This window comes from Falco rusticolus, chromosome W (genome assembly GCF_015220075.1).
Source record: "Falco rusticolus isolate bFalRus1 chromosome W, bFalRus1.pri, whole genome shotgun sequence".
NCBI lineage: Eukaryota > Metazoa > Chordata > Aves > Falconiformes > Falconidae > Falco > Falco rusticolus.
The window spans coordinates 11,481,585-11,498,547 of NC_051209.1; the positions used below are offsets into that span (position 1 = coordinate 11,481,585).

The following is a 16,963-nucleotide window of genomic DNA, read 5'->3' on the forward strand; positions in this document are numbered from 1 at the left end:
AGCAGGAAGACGTCCGTAAGGACGGCATTGACGTCGTGCGCGGACCTGCACCGGTAAGACCGTTTTTTCCTCGATGATGGAAAGAGAAGCGGCACTCATGCTATTAACTGATATTCTTGCTAAGCGAGAGGCTAGCATGAGCACTAAGAAGCTCCATGAGCTCTGTAGGTGGGCGGCTGAAAACGGACACTTAAAAGACCCGCAATTGCTGTTTAGTGTGACTGAGTGGCGAGAGGTCGGGGATTCCCTTTGCGATGCGATCCTTAGCGGCAGCAAATCAGCCAAGGACTTGGGGATTGCCTGCCGGGAGGTCATAAACCATTTACGATCCCTGGTTGTGGAAAAAAAAAAATGGCTATGGCTGCCTCAGACCTCCTCGGTCAGGAAGCCGAGTCGCAGTCTTCCCGATTGTTTGGTCTCGGCGCTCCGTCTGCAAAAGGCATAATTGTGCCCATTAAAAAATCTGCGACCGAGCTGTTAAACCCGACACCATCTCCGGAGGTTGCCACTGCAACGGGTGCTCTGCGCCGCCCTGAAAGCTACCGAGAGCCGCCCCCCCCCCCCCCCCCCCCCCCCGTTAGATGAGGACGAGAGTACTACGGTGGGTCCGAGTGCGCCTCTGAATGAGAACGCGGAGTCTGATAAAGAAAATGAACCCACCCCAGCTGCACCTGCCCAGATACCCCATCTCCGAACCAAGCCCTCCGACCGGCCCCTAAACCGCTTGCAGCAGCAATTGAACGAATGCCATCTGCCTACTGCCGGTCGTGATCTTCGGATCCTGACCCAGGAAGGTGTTATCCTCCACCCTGCCGCTCCCCAAAGTCGTCGGTCTGGGGTTATAAGAGACGCTATATTGGAGGGAGAGTGGCAGGCTGCTTCTGCTGTTGCTTGTCCGGTGCGGACTACTGCTTTACCTGCTGGTTCAGCAGCCGCTGTGTGGAAACCTTTTGATTGGAAATGTATGCAGCAGCTACGACAAGCCGTTACACCATATGGATTACAATCTGAACCAGTCAAACACTTGTTGACTTATTTGTTTGACTCTGAAATCATGACACCCAGCGACTGTACTTCGCTAGCCAGATTGCTTCTTACACCAGCACAGTTCCCCGCGCCCCGCCAGCGTGCCGTGCCCCGTGGCTCCACCCGCTCGCCCGCCCGCCCACCCACCGCCACGGATCCCCCCAGCTGCTGGCGAAAAGTGGAGTCCAGAGTTCGGTGTAGAGCTGCAGATCGCACCCCCACCGGTGGTAAGACCGCGTGGAGTAAATCGCGGCAGGACTCTACGCTAAATTCCTCTCTGTGAGGGGGCGGGGGGGGGGGGGGGGGGGGCACTACAGAAGGCTGCGACGAGTAAATCGCGGCAGGGCTTCTCCGCGCTGATATCCTTTCTGTGAAAGGGGAGAGCTCTGAGAAGACCGCGATGGAATTAGACGCGGCAATTAAACTGTTAACTGACATCCTCCTTAAGAGAGGGGAGGGCGTTAAAGAGACAGAAGAGGAGACCTTAGTTCACTGGGCACGAAAAAAGAATAAGATCCCCGAGCCCGCGTTATTGTTTAGTATTGCGGAATGGAGAGAAGTGGGAAATTGCCTCTGGGGTGGCGGTCGATAGTTAACACTCTGGAAATTATGAAAGCGAAGAAAAAAAAAAAAAAAAGTAGCGGCGGCAGCCATAGAAGCGTTGGGGAGAGATGTGGTAGAAAAGCCGGTGGAGCAGAAGGGTGATTCACCTAAGCCTTCTCTCTTGGCTACGCTTTTCGGAGTTGGGCATACTCGTCCTATGAAGGTATGTCCGCCCCTGCGTGTTCGACAGTGCCGGAGCTTTTAGATAAGACAGCGGAAAAAACAAAAGTTCCCCCTCATTCTGAAACATCATCGGATGGGTTTGAGGAAGAAGGCAGGGAGAAACCTTGTGATAACAATACAGAGAAATCCTTACAGGAGGTAATAGATAAATTAAGAAAACCAGAAAAGCGAGTTATAATGAACCTGCCTACTACTTCAATACCTGTAGTTCCTCCAGTTAGCCCAACTACCCCACCGACGCTGAACTCGAGAAAAGATCCAATTCTACAGTGTTGGTCTGGTGTTATTCATAATGCTATTTTGGAGGGAGAATGGCAGCTGACCAGCTCGTTAGCTTGTCCAGTACTGATTAATAATCTTGATGCACATAATTGGGACATGATTTATGGAAGATTAATGATCAGATTTTAGCGATGGGAGTGTTGAAACCTGCTCTTCCACCTTTTATGATGATCCCTCAGATTTGGCAAATTGTTGTGATAGACTTGAAAGACTGTTCTGTCTTTTTCACGATTCCCTTACACCCTGATGACACACAAAGAGACTCATTAACGATGATTTGCAACCATTCTGATCCTGGTTGTATGGCACCGAAGCCAACAGTCCTCGAACTTGTTCACCAGAACAGCGGGCTGCCCTGAAAGTTGTATCCCGCAAGATTCAGACTGGCTGGTGTGGTCACCGAATGGTAAATCATCCGTTATCTTTTTTGGTTTGTAATGTTGCCACTTCACCTTTTGCCCATATTTTGCAATGGCAAAAGAAAAAGGGGGAAAATACGGCGATCATTTTAGAGTGGTTGTTTTTGCCATTGCAACCCAGACATCGTATTTTAAGTCATCCTGAAGCAGTAGCGGCCTTGGTGAGAAAAGGAAGAGACAGGATTCTTGAAATTGATGGGACTGAACCGGCAGATATCAGTATTCCAGTCCATGGTGATGATTATGAATGGCTTCTGAGACATTCAACAGCCATACAGGAAGCCTTGATGGGTTATACAGATGTTGTACACAACAACCGGCCAAAAGGACCTCTCTGGAAGATGTTAGAACATTATCAGTGGATTGAGAGACCGTTACGCTCAAAAAGACCAGCTGAAGGGCCAACGGTGTTTACAGATGCAGGACAAAAGATGAAGAAGGCTGCTTGTGTTTGGCAATCTGATAATCAGTGGCAGAAACAAGTGATCACCGGTGAACCACGGGACAACCTTCAAACCTTAGAACTGAAAGCAGTTGTTGAAAGGGCAAACCGTACCCTGAAGGATTATCTTCAGAGACAGAAAGTATCGCAGGACATCGATGTAACTAAACGGTTGACTAAGGTGTTGTTTACCTTAAACTATCTCTCCCGTACGGAGGATAGAGAGGGACCACCTGTTGTTGTACATCACCAAACAGCACGAGGGAACCAAACAACTACAGTTCCTGGTTTGAATGTTCTGTATAAAAATACGGCTTCAGGTGTATGGGAAGGACCTAATCCGGTGTTATTTATCGGTCGAAGTTATTTTTGTATCTCCACAGATAAAGGACCTATATGGGTCCCTAGCAAGTTTGTGCGACCTGTATGTCAAGATCAGAAGACGGAAGAGAAGACTCAGAGCGAGCACACGGAATAAACTGTCTGTGTTGTAAGGGATATAACCTGTGGGTATTGTGCCGATGTATGCTATGTGGGGTAAAACGGTTCTGTAAGCCAAAGCTTAAATGTAAATGGTGTAAAGAGTGTATGTGTTTGATTAGTAACCGGGCATGAAAGAGAAAACATACCGCTAGTGTAATACCATGCTGATTGGAGACAGTATACATCATCAGAATCTGTGAAAGCACAGATTTGTGGGGTGGAATGAAAAAAAAAAAAAAAGGTGGAAATTGTAGGACTAAACATGTTTAAGTGGTGGTCTTGGTTTACGGTCTTGATGAATTTTTTACCCATTGGCCAAAGTATTTTTGACATATTGCCTAGAACAAACATATGGGTGACATGGGCAAATATCAGGGGGTAACAGACTTTTGTTTAAGTCTGCAACAGGCAGACAACCTTTTTAGAACTTGTTTAATTGGTATTCCCCTGCAAGAGAATGAAACAAATTTTGATGGTTTTTGGAATGTTAAAGCAGTGGATCTGACTTCCAATCAGAATGGTACATGTATGAGTCCAAATGGGCAATTTGTTTGGCCTTCTATGCGTAATGCAGCGTGGCAGAAGACGGTTATTGAGAATTTGAATCGACTATATCATTTGCCATTGCAGGAGTTAGAGCTATTAGGTAGCATTACGCCCGTTAAATACGTTAACGTGACTGCAACGGGAATGCCAGAATGCGAGGTCACGGTACCACCACTTCAACCTGTAAATGGCACTGGAGTAATTTGGTTTGGTGAACCGTGGCGACTGTGGCTAGCACGACAAGGTGAATGGGAGTTTGATACAAGGTTTCAAAATTTAACCGGTTCACCTAATTGGGGTGAACTGAAAGCTGGAGGCTTACATGTAAATGTATCAGGGGGCTATCAGTTGCCACTGGGAGTCTTTTTGATATGTGGAGATAGAGCATGGCCAGGGATTCCTTTGAATCCTGTTGGTGGACCATGTTATTTAGGGTGTTTAACTTTGTTTGCTCCACGTATGAAAGACTTATTGAAAATGACTCCACAATTTCATAGATCACGGAGGGCACTGCGCACCTTTGATGAAACATGTAATGACCGAGTCGATCTGCAGTCTGTAACAACAAATGTCTTAGCCTCCATATTTATGCCAGGAGCAATGACTGCATTAAACACTAAGAATATACAAAGGTTAGCGTGTTGGGGAGAGAAGCAATTTAATCTTACATCACAGATTTTAAGTTCGTTATCGCTTGACGTAGATAGTGTTAGGCATGCTACGTTACAAAATAGAGCTGCAGTAGATTTTTTGTTATTAGCACATGGACACGGTTGTGAGGATTTTGAAGGGATGTGTTGTGTGAACCTTTCTGATCATTCCATACCTATCCACAAGAAGTTGTCACAACTGCAGGGAAACATGAAGCATATTCTTGCTGACGATAATCCCTTTGATGAATGGTTGAGAGAATTGGGCATAACAGGTTGGTTAAAGACGTTATTGACAGAAGGAATACGCTTTGTTATAATCATTATTGTAATACTTTTAGTTTTTAGCTGTGTTTTTTCTTGTTTAAAGAGAGTAGTTTTTAACATAACCAATCAGGCCTGACTTGTGCAAAAGAAAAAGGGGGAATTGTAGAAGAATGGCTGCAGAAGCATGGCCTTAGAATCTCTGAAGATCTGCACAGTCCAGGCCTGGTATTAAAATAAGCCTGTAATCAGAATTGTGCTGAAGTTGCTGTGCTGAAGTTAACAAGAAAGGTAGCCTTGAGCTATTCTTGAATCCTGAGACCAAGTAATTATGTTGTGCCAACAGGCCGTGGCTGTAACAAGATACAGCTGCTGGGAAAGCAGGTGCAGGGCCAAGAAAGATAGGGACCGGTATGGGAAAATAGGGAATAACAAACTACAAGGCTGAAGCACAGCAACACAATTAGCTACATGGATAGAATGCTTATTTTAGTCATGATAATTAGGGGTGTGAGAACCGCGCGTGTTTAGAGACTACTAACCAATTATATTTCTGCTTTACGAATATGCATGTGTATCGGTTCTATATAAGTAGTGTTAGAAACTAATAAAGTTGAGCAAGATGCATAACTCATATTGAGCGTCTTCTTGACTCCGGCAAACCCTTCTTCCAACACCCACCTTCAGATTTCTCCAGTCAGATCAGATGAATCCCCTTGTAAAAGCCTGGAGAATTAATCAAGGATGAGACCTATCCACTAGGTTTCATAATCTGTTCAAGGATACTTGGCAGAGATCATATCATTATTTCTTGAATTTGACATGATACATGCAATACAGAAGAGAGAGAGTATTTGCTCTCTGGGTCTCCAGGAATATCCACCTACTTTCCTCTATAGCATGACCCAGGGAATTTGATCTGGACACATCTTTTATTATTATTCAGTTTAAAATATTAAAAAATAAATTAATTTAAGTTCCTAGACCACTGTTGTAGTACAATCTACATTTAAAAAGAAAAAAAAGCTACCACCATTAATTTAAAGCCAGCTAATATAAACCTTGGTTAGATTATCTTTCTAAATGGGCAAGGAGGCTCACCCACAACCTCTGCATGCTGAAAGGACAGCATTATCCATCTGGGGATGCAGAAAGATGGGACATGCAGCTCTCACTGCATGCACTATAAATGCACAGTGGTGTTGGATCCCCCAGCAGATCGGCACTTACTGCACTGGTTTATGCTGGTGGTTTATGCTTCATTTTCCCAGGGTTTGAGGTTTTTGGTGGTAGATAACTACAGTCACACTCACAGCCCAGCCACGACTACCACTCTGCAGACGCAGCTTCCAGAACCTGTGGATGCGAGAAACCCCAGAGCTAACAACATCATTTGTTGTGCCTTTCAGTCAGCCAAATTATTCTGCATTTGCCAGATTGGTGTTGCGTGTTGTTCAGATCGCAGGCTTGCAGTGCAGGAAGAAATATTTTAGGAAATGATTTGCATTTGAATACCTGTGTCTCCTTTCTCACCGAAGATATTAATGAAGACATCCACATCCGTTCCACTGCCGCTAATGTCGCCAGTAAAAACTCAGACCACGTATTTGTTGACTGCAAGTAGAGAGGCAGAAACCCCACACGTTAATAACTCAATGGTGTGATACAAAACATCATAGTACAAACCAATGCAGGCTGTGCTGATGCTGTCTTGAAAGCACATCTGAACCATGGCTCCCGGTACACTGACCCACTCCTCCATAAGAGGAATAAAACCGTAGGCAGAGCTCCAACACTGCGTATTCACTGCCCTGGGCAAGAGGAACAGGTCACTCAGTTCCTGGCCTTGACATTGAAAGTTGAAATAGATGAGAAGAAGGTGCAAATTTTGATCTTGATACATGGCCATTAAATGAACTCAGACCTACACACCAGCCTTGCTTTTTCAAAACACCAATGAGTTACTGAGCCAGCCATCTGCCCCAGCTCAGGCTTGACCCCTCTGGCCCGAATGGTAGCCTGGAGCTATTTTTTGCAGCTTAACTTATATTAAGCCTGGCTGGTGACAAGTATTTTGAGGAAATGTCAGTCACACTGCACATGCACAAAGATATGAAGGTGACCACCCTGCTACTCTGCTCAATTTATAAATAAACAAACAAACAAATAAATAAATAAAGGCAGTCCTTTCCATTTAATGGAGAAACAGGAGTAAAGCCCAGGATCTGTGACATGGTGAAGCTACATCATGTGTGGCACCAAGCAATGTGAAAATCATGTGGGTGAGCCACACCACAAACATTTCACACATCATGCCAGTCAGTTTGAGAAGCAAGTTCTTCAGAGGGATCAGGATGGGACCCACTTGGTTCCAAAGGACAGCAAGGGTGAGCTCAGATTCTTCTGAAACCAATGAGAAAACTCCCATGGACTTCAAGGTGACTATTTGGGGCAAACATGAGCAACTTTCAAAATCTACCCCTGAAGTCTACCTGGCTACCTTGTTCCTCCAAGCAAACTCAGCCACGACAAATGTCTAGTGCCATATCCACTAGGCAAAACCAGTGCTGCAGGCAGACAGCAAGACACAAAACAAAACTGATGAAGATTAATGCAAATCTACTACTGCACAGTACATGATGTCATATATGTCCCCAACAAAGTATCTGTTATACCCTGTATTACTGAGCCCTGCCTAGCTGGTACTGAAAGCTCTGTGCCACATCACCTCTTTATTTCTGAGCCCTGGGCACGCTCCTTCTGCAAAAGGCACAAATGCACAGGCCACCTCACACATACCTCCCTTGCAAAAATAAAACTTTTTACACCATGACCCACGGTGAGCAACTTTTTCCCGTTGGTAGGCACAAAGTTAGGGGAGAAACTTGTCTAGGCTTCCCAGCCAACAGCAGAAATTAACTCCCTTGGGAGCTACAGACCATAACAAACCCTGGCTTACTACTCCCAGAGCAAGTCACCTGCCTCCTCCACCATAATCAGTGTATATTAAAAATTATTCTAAAAGACAGCAGACACTCTGATGCACGTGCTCCCGCTGAGGCAGAGGATGTGATAGCAAGCATTTGAGAAGCTGTTGTTGGACCATCCTCTGAATTATAAAGATGCACTCAGCTTCCGGGATGAGGAGTACAAGGGCAGAGCCCAAACGAGGGAAAATCACATGTCACAGTTTAAAGATTGTACTCTGAAAAGGCTAAAAATCGAGCTGACATTCTTGGCACCCCATCACAAAACATGCCATTACAAATAAAATAATAATGATAAAAGTGCAATAAATACTAAATAACAAGAAAGAGGAGGACAGAGCCAGGCTCAGACAAGGGGGAGAATGCCTTAGTGTTCCTCTTTAACTCTTTTGCTTCAGTTCATAGAGCTCTAACAACTTGCTAGAGATACGGCAACACCAAAGGATTTCATTTGCATTAGCCAAGGATGGAGACAGTGAAATTTACAGCTCCCATTTGGCCACTAAGCTGCTGGAACTAAAAGTGACCTATTGTACATTGGAATCTTTAATCACAGACCACATTTGCTCCTTGCACCTCCTCTAGAATATTTATTCTGATGTCAGTGTTTAATTTTCCACTCTGCTTTTCCAGGGCCAGAAGAACCCGACGGGATAAAAGGATCCACAAGAGGACAAGTATCAACAGCTGAACTTAGATTACCCTTGTAGGATCAGGCTTTACGCCTCTGAAGTACAGACCAGAAGGATGCCTGAGCACATGCCTGAACACCAAGAAGGACATGTAGAGAGCGAGTCCATGAAGAGCAATCAGCAGCAGTCACTCGGAGTGGGGCAGGTAGGGCACCTTACATAGCTTCTGCAGAAATATGTCTGGTCAGCAAGAAAAACATGAGTCAAATTATTTTCCACAACAAACACCTTAAAAGGTTTCACAACATGGCTGTATTTCAAATCTAAGGTATATCATGATATCATTTTGACAACCTGCTTGGAACACCAAGTGATGCCAAGGGCTCTCTACACACATGACGTTGCTGTCAGCATCAGCACAGAGACCCCCATGGCAGAGCTGGTTCCCGAGCCCACAGAGATGGGCAATGCATTGGGTTATCATTTTGGGCTGGTTGCACTGTGCTGCAAAGGTTTTATCTTGTCCCCTAAAATACCAGCGAGGCTGGGGCGCCTGGCATGTGCTGGCATGCCTCTTCTCTGTGCTCCTTACAGAAGTGCTTCTATAGGCAAAGGTACTCCAAGAGCACTAGTGGTCCTTGGTTTAGGTCACAGCACATGCCTGCTCCATGGACCACAGGATCACGCCTAGTGTGTGCTCACCAGGTTTTCCCCTTAATTTTTTTCACATGTTCCCAACTCTGAAACCATGCACTCAAGCCAGTCCCTATTCCTGCCCCATCCAGCTCTGCATGCAGGACAGTTTTAGTTCCTTCACCTTCAGGAAGCAAACAGGATCAATCCTGAGCCATGCTGAATTTTTGCCAGCTGCTCTCTCCCTCTCGAAGCAATTCAACATTCAGCTCCAGCAGAGAGAGTAGCTCTTCATTCTGCTCAGGGGTCCTTCTGTGCTTCACACATCAGCACATCTTACAGAAATACATGATGGATGTGCAAATTTAAATAGAAAGGGATGCTACATCTCAAAAAGGCAGCGAGGATTCAGCTGCTAGAAGCATGCAGGAAAAGGCTCTCATTGCAGCCAGGCAGAGATCTGGCTGAAGTCAAGCACCCCTCATTTTAAGCATGGCTGGATGTTGTTCCCTATTCTGTAAGCCCTTAATCATGCATTATTTAAAACAGTAACATCATCTTTTCAAAAATACCCACTTGACTTTTTTTTTTTTTTTTTTTTTTTTTCAATCTCAATACATGGCTCTGAGTTTATCTGCAAAACAGAGATCAAGACGTTGCCTGGATATTTTTTTCTGAATGCTTTTGCTAGCACTGGGAACATGCAAAATGCTAATGTACGGCTGGTAAAAGCTGTGACTCCATCTAGCAGCACAGGCTCGCTGCAGCACAGCGCAGAGAGGGGAGCTTTCCTACAAGTGAAATTAGCAGCTTCAGAGGCACGAACTGCAAGATACCAAGAGCAGAGCAGCTAACAAAAAATCAGTAGCAAGAGCAGCAACTATTTTCTGCTGTCTTTTCTCTTCCCATTGCAATACGCAAGTGCAAATGTCCTATGCAGTTATAGCACCTTCTTTTTCTTTAACATTGGGTGTCTGCTTCGTTAGATACAGTTCGGCTCCCCTTGACATCTCCCATCCAATGCACTAACACACGCAAAGCTGTCCCAAGAAGGCATTTGGGTATATTGCCAGGATGCCATCTCTGGGAAGCAGTAGGGTGGCACTGGCTGATATGACCCTGTAAAGCAGGGGTCCTCAAAATTTTAAACAGGGGGCCAGCACATGGATGAAGTGGCAGGAATTCATCTGCAGCTGCTTGGTTTCCCCCCCCAACCCCTGGCGGGGGGTTGGGGGGTGGCAGGGGGGTTCTGTAAATACCAGGGGCCAGATTGAGGACCCTGGGGGGCTGTATCCAGCCAGTGGGCTGTAGCTTGAGGACCCCTGCTGTAGAGGAATGAAGCTGGGTTAATTAATATTGATAACATACAGCTATGGGCTGGCTTCAGGGGCAGTGGGTTGGCTGATGTAGATAAGGTGCAGCTGTGGCTGGTTCTGTTAAGTGGTTGGGCAGCCAAGAAAGAGAGAGCATACCCTGGATGAGAAGAAGGCAGCAGAGGGACTGGCATGAAGAGTATGTAGGTATGTGATGGTAAAAGACCTTATTGCAGCCAGCTAGTTTGGAGAATGCTGTGACAAATGGTGTCCCGTGTGAGGCCCTTCAGATTATGAGACAATGTAATGAGCGGTGATGGCTGTGCTGGGGGATGTTTGAAGTTTTGAACAGTGATGGTGGCGCCCAATGTAGCAGAGACAGGTGGGGAGAGCCTGTGATCCAGATCATGTTGAGATAGGTGGGAAGAGCCTGGGGATCTGGATCAGACACTGGTAAAGGTGAGCTGTTGGATCAAAGAGAAGGAAGCCTGACTGCTGTGGAGTGAAGAGACTGAGGGTAACAGGCAATAGTGGCAGAGTACACAGCCAGATGTGGCAGCAGCCTGCAGCGGTGGTGGGTCCAGCTAGACAATGGTGATGGCTGTGCCGGGGGAAGGTGCGGGAGCAGCGTGGTGCCACAGGTAGCTCCCACCTTTGCTACTGCTGCTCAGCCTGGTGGTATTCTTGCTGGTGTTTATTGTGCTTGTTGAAGGTATCTCCATTTGTAGAAGAAATAGGCAACCACAAGGATGTTAAGAAGTTTTCCAGGACACAGAATGATGTGTTAGTGCTGTATTCTAGATCTACTGCTGCTGAAAGCTCACTCAGGTTACTGTCCAGTGTGACCCAGGAGGTGAAAAAAGACGACATGCTATATGCTCATTAGAATTTCCCTCTGATGAAATCAAAATCCCAGATTTCAAGAAAGCAGATGGGAAGAAAGGTGATCAGCCCCAAGATAAAATTGAAGAAGGAATATGTGTATAAGTTCAGGGACAAATTGTCTCGACTGTATGAAAAGTTTATTTGTGAAAAAGTTGTGATGATTGTTAAATAAGGCATGAAATATTAAAAAGGAAAAAAAAATTCAGGGACAAGTTGGCCGGACTGTATGAAAAGTTTATTTGTAAAAAGTTTGTGATGATTGGTAAAAACATGAGGTATAAATTGTTAAAAAGAAAAAAAAAAGGGGGGGGGGAACTGTAGAGGAATGAAGCTGACAAAATGCATGGACACATCCCAGCCAAATCCTTCCGCCTGCAAGCTGCAGCTGACTGTTCAGCAATGTGATATTCATCTGTTAATGCCATTTATTTAGCAATATGGTATCATGGTCACCTGAAACGCCATAGGATGGAATTGCCTAAAAAAAAAAATCTTGTACCTGATGTTATTTGGGGCATTAGATAGGGTGTTTAAGCACAAGCTGCTGAGTTTGTAGCAGCAGGAGCACCAGATTTGGGCAGGAAAAGTCAGCTGTGCTTCATTACCTGGAGTTATCACCTCCTGCAGGGCACAGAATTTCCTGCTAGACATCCCAGCCTACCCCCCCGTGTGCATGGCAGCAGTGGAGCAGGATAGCAGCACAGCATCCAACATCTAAGAAATGTCACAGCCTTCAGAAGCAAAACACGCTGGGTTAAAAGCAAAGAACTAAGTCATAGGCAGCAATGAATTCTTCTCATAAGGCAACTTTTTAGCAATTATCCTTCTGTTTTCACGGTGCTCTCAAGGGTGGCAACGTTGAAGATCCATCCTGTATTGCTCAGCACTGAGCAGGCAGATTTCAGAAGGGAGTGGGGACAGGATGGATAGGCAAGAGGCACCACTACTGTCTCTGAATTGCTGCTGGCAAAGAAATACATTTGTGGTTAGTGTGAAAAATGAGAAGAATTGTTGCTGGAGTGAGAGGTGGGGGGCTGGATCCACAGGCAAGTTGCAGTTTTGACCTGAGTCTGCCACTGCTTTTTTTGCATGAGCTCAGGAAGGTGGCTTAACATCCATATGCCTCGGTTCTTCATTGTCAGATCAAGTCAATCATTCCAGCCCACCAGAAACTGTCTGGAAAAATCTCTTCTTGATGGAAAATGCTGACTTGTCAAAATGGAAGCTCCTCAATATCACTTCTGACAACATATTCTACAGTGACAGCTAGAGTTCTTGGTCAGAGCAATCTTCAAAGGTCAGACAGCTATGGTTAAAGCACAAAGCTGGGATGTGGCCTCCCAACACGCTTGATTCATAGCAAGCATCTTAATTTAGTTCTTGTTGTTCCTGGGAGAGCGCTCATCCTACCAGGCTAACACCGCCTCTTCCTAGACGAGCTTCTCCCGACCTTCTGGTGCAGATGCCTTACTGCATCTCCACACACAGCCCTGTCTCTGGAGTCTCTGCAAGCACTGCAGAGAAGAAAACTTGCCCAGCCTTAATCATCACACCTCTCCCTACTGCAATAGCAGGGACCCTAGAGACAGCTATGCAGAGCAAGACATAATCAGAACCTAAAGCAACCCCTGTAAAAGCAGAGGAGCCCTGCTAAATTCACCAGGAGCTAGCTCTGCCTCAAAAGCAGAAAAAGTACAAAAGGTTGCACAAAGCAACTGCATGCAGTTAAATCCCCCCCCCAGGAAAGGGTTGATTTCAGGGCTTGAAAATAATCTCTGTTAAGAGTAATCAACAGCTATCTTTCTTAATGAGCTGTGCCTTCAGAGGTGGTGAACAGCTGCTTAAAGGGTTCAAACTGGAAATGCAGATTAAAAGCACTCCTGGGGTGCAGGGGATGATGATTAAGGAAGATCTTATGGCCAAAGAGCCAGCTGGAAATCACTCCTTGGTTCTCAACCTCATTTGCAACAGACAGGTTGGCAAGACTTGACCAAAATTTGAGAGGTTAGCATAAATTGCAGTGGCACAGGAGACTGAATTATTTTTCAGGTATCTGTGCTCTTGAACATGGTTTTAAGGACCAAGTGAGTAAATGTTCCCTTTGCAAATGAATGTTCCTGCTTTCTCTCAGTAAAAGAGCATTTACAGAGAATTGTTTTAATTAGGGAAAGGTTTCAAAAGTAATGAAAAGCAGCCAGTGTGTGTTGGTGGTACCTAGCTGCACCTTTTTCCACTGTTCTGAGGAAAACTGGAGGTAACACTGCATAGAGCCCAACCAGTTGAACAATGATAACAGCCTGTTGTCACTGCAGACAGAAGATGACCCATGGCTAATTAACATATCATCTAACCTGACGAAACCTCAGATTCTTTTATGAATTAGGACAAAATGTAGCCTTGCAAAACTATTCCAGTATCACACCTTGAGACACTCCTCAATCCACCTGAAGACCAAATCTCAGGACTTCCTGCTTTCCAACTGGCTGATAAAAGCTGCACCCATCACACACAGGGATGAGGAAAGACCAGGGTGTCCCACCCACAGTGGACACAGAGCAGCTCTGGGGCTGCAGACCACCAGAGACAGATGAGTGAAGTCCAGCCTAACAAAAGCCACCATGGGGTGGGAGACATAAGGGTCTGTCCACAGAGGGGCACAAGTGATTCATGACCAACCTGCAGATATCAAACTGGCTCCTGAATTCCATTTGCATCTCTGTTGGGCCAGTAGTTCTCCTTAGTGCATCTACAAACTATTATGAAGGCTCCTCTCCCCACTGCTTGGGCAGGACATCAGACACCCTCAAAGTGATCCAAAACCCACAACACTCAAAGGAAAACCAGCACCTGACTGTAGTTTTGAGCTGGTCTGTTGTATAAAGGCTCAGCCACAATCATACAATCCTAAGGCTTCATAAAGTCAAGTGAAGCAGCATAACACCAAACAATAGCCCTTCCTTGTAATTAATACCTGTAATGTAAATTAATCCATGCTGCCAATAGCAGCTGCTGGGTAAATAAGAATCTATGGCACTGTCAAAGGGCCATGGGCATACAATGCCGTAGATTTGAATACAGGGAATAGAGGATCATTCAAACAGAAACACTTAAAATGTAACTTGTTCTCCTTGAGGAATGTGTGGCATTCAACAGGGAACCTGACAGGAGCCGTTTTTATTCAGATAAGTACATGCAATCACACAGGGATCTGCAATCACTAAGTGTTCCTGCCATCCTCAGTGGCTCTACTTGGATCATGAAATGAACTCTACTTTTGTTTTGTGTATGTCCAATTTTTCAATTATATGTTGACTGTTTTTTGGAACATACTCTTTTCTGCATTTTTTAATCACACCTCTGGGTTTTGCCTTTAAATTGACCTCTCCAAAGCTCACAGCACTGCAGGGTTTCTCTGGCTGTGCTCCTCAGCAAGAAAGAGGTTGGGTCTCCCCATAGCTTGATAGGTTTTTGTCCAAGAGCCAACAATCCCCTTCAAATATGCTTCAAATGGCTCCACAGAGCTTCAACAAAACCAAAATATGACCAAAAAATTGTTGTGGTTTTTTTTTTTTTCCCCAGTCAACATCCCACAGATATCACAGAGAAGATAGATGCACATCCCAGCAGGGACCTCCAGCTCAAGAGAGGAAAGTAAATCCTCATGGCAAAGATGAGAAAGTTCTCCAGGAGAGGATCAAAAGCTGAAGATGTTGCAGGAGAAGGCACATGGAGGAGATTTGTTTGGTTACCTCCAAAAACATACCAGACTGTGCCAGCAAATGGAGCAGGAAAGCAAAGCATGAGACTAAAGTCTGTAACAAAAGTGCCCAGACAGTTTACAAAGAAGTTCAGAAAAAAGGGGAACAATGACTGAAGAAATGTGACCAAAAAGAAGAGTATGGCACTGAACACTACTAACAGGAACACAGGCTTAAGAGGGAGTAACTAATCTTTCTTTACAGGCACATAAAAGTCACCAAACCACATAATTATTCATTTGTCTAGTAGCCTAGGAAATATTAATACCCAAAGAGTAAACACTACTGTTTAATCCATTTGAATGTGGAAAAAAAAAGCCACAAAAAAAAAAAACCCAAGCAAAAACCAACCAACTTTAGGGCAAATGACTCATATGTACAAAGAAAATTATGACAACCTCATTTCAGACCTTTATGGATCCAGAGGGAGCCAAATTAATTCAGGTAAGTTCTCATTTACAGTTGACAGTTCACCTCAGCAGCCTGGGAATGTTTATCTTTCATTATTTATGGTTCAAGGGGAACTGCAACCCGAGATGGCTGAGCTAACCCTCTCACAGATTCAGACCTGCCACCTGGAAGGCATCCAGCCCTTCACCCATGCCTCTGGCCTCAGCCCAGCTCCCTGCATTTATACGGATAGCAGCAGAGCATCCAGCCCACACCACTCGAAAACAGGCTTTTCTATCCAATAAAGACGATGAGAACAGATGCATTTCTGACAAATGCCTGCTTAAATCTCTTCCTTTAGAGTATAAAGGCAGAAAACAATCTTATTTGTATTTGTATAGTGAGCAGTTGACCTAGAACCCAAAACCCCTTCTGCAGAAGAGCAAGCACTCAGGACTAGCTTTTCAGTTGGTGAAATGCTAAGTTGTTCCAGCAGTTTCATAGGAGCCACACTGAGTTTTACCAGCTGAGAGTTCAGCCAACAAATCCTCTCCTGCTGAGAGGTAGGTGGAGGAAGTCACATGCACTCAGAATCTGTTCTCCCAGGCAGGAGCAATAAAAAAAATTCAGATAAACTGTTGTGCCATTTAAAGATCTATTAAGATTGAATGGTTGACTTCCTCCTCGAGGGAACCTCTTGTTAATTGTGTATTGCTCTGGCTTATCCACTACCTTCTCCAGACTCCTCCTGCCCCTCCAGTGTCCTTAACTCTTCCATTTCACAAACCAAATGAAGAAGAGAGCAGCAAAGGGCTTTGGCACACACAGCCCCAGCAGTAACTGGGTGGGTTTTTGGCAGAGCATCTCCAGGGTGGCTGCCGTAGGGGAATGAGATAATGTCTGGAGAGGTCTGCATTTTTAAAACGCTCCCACATACATTTCTTGTCAATGGATAGTATTTGTGCATGCTAACTCACATGCAGTATCCTTTAATACTTGAATCTTCACCACACTGAAACTGTTTTAGGAGGTTGTATCTTAATAGGGCAAAATGATTTAACAATTCAGGGGCAAGCAGTGTCACGATGTGTTGTTTCACTGTTCACTTCAAACAGGATCTCAATAAAAATAATACTTTGCCCTTCTAGAACATCTATCAATGCTCAAAGTGCTGTATTAAGGCTGGCAATAAATGTTTTTTTACCAAAAAAACACTCCCAAGTAGTTGCCTCAACATTAATGCAAGAAATCTATTGCTTATTCCCCAAAAGATGTGATACTAGCAAAACCACAAGTTTCCACTCTTTTGCACCAAACTGTAGCTCTCCTTCCCTACAGAGCTGTGGCTAGCAGCCGGTGTACTTCACTTTCAACACCCCAAATTAAGCTCCCAGAACAGAGCAGTGCATTGCTGAGGTCATCAGGAAAACACAACTCGCTTTCCTCATTAGCACTTGCAGTTAAACT

At 44.9% G+C, this 16,963-nt stretch overlaps 1 pseudogene; it reads right to left on the reverse strand.

Moving 5' to 3' along the window:
- Window positions 1-16,963, reverse strand: part of LOC119140700 — a 145,805-nt pseudogene that overhangs the window by 125,375 nt on the left and 3,467 nt on the right.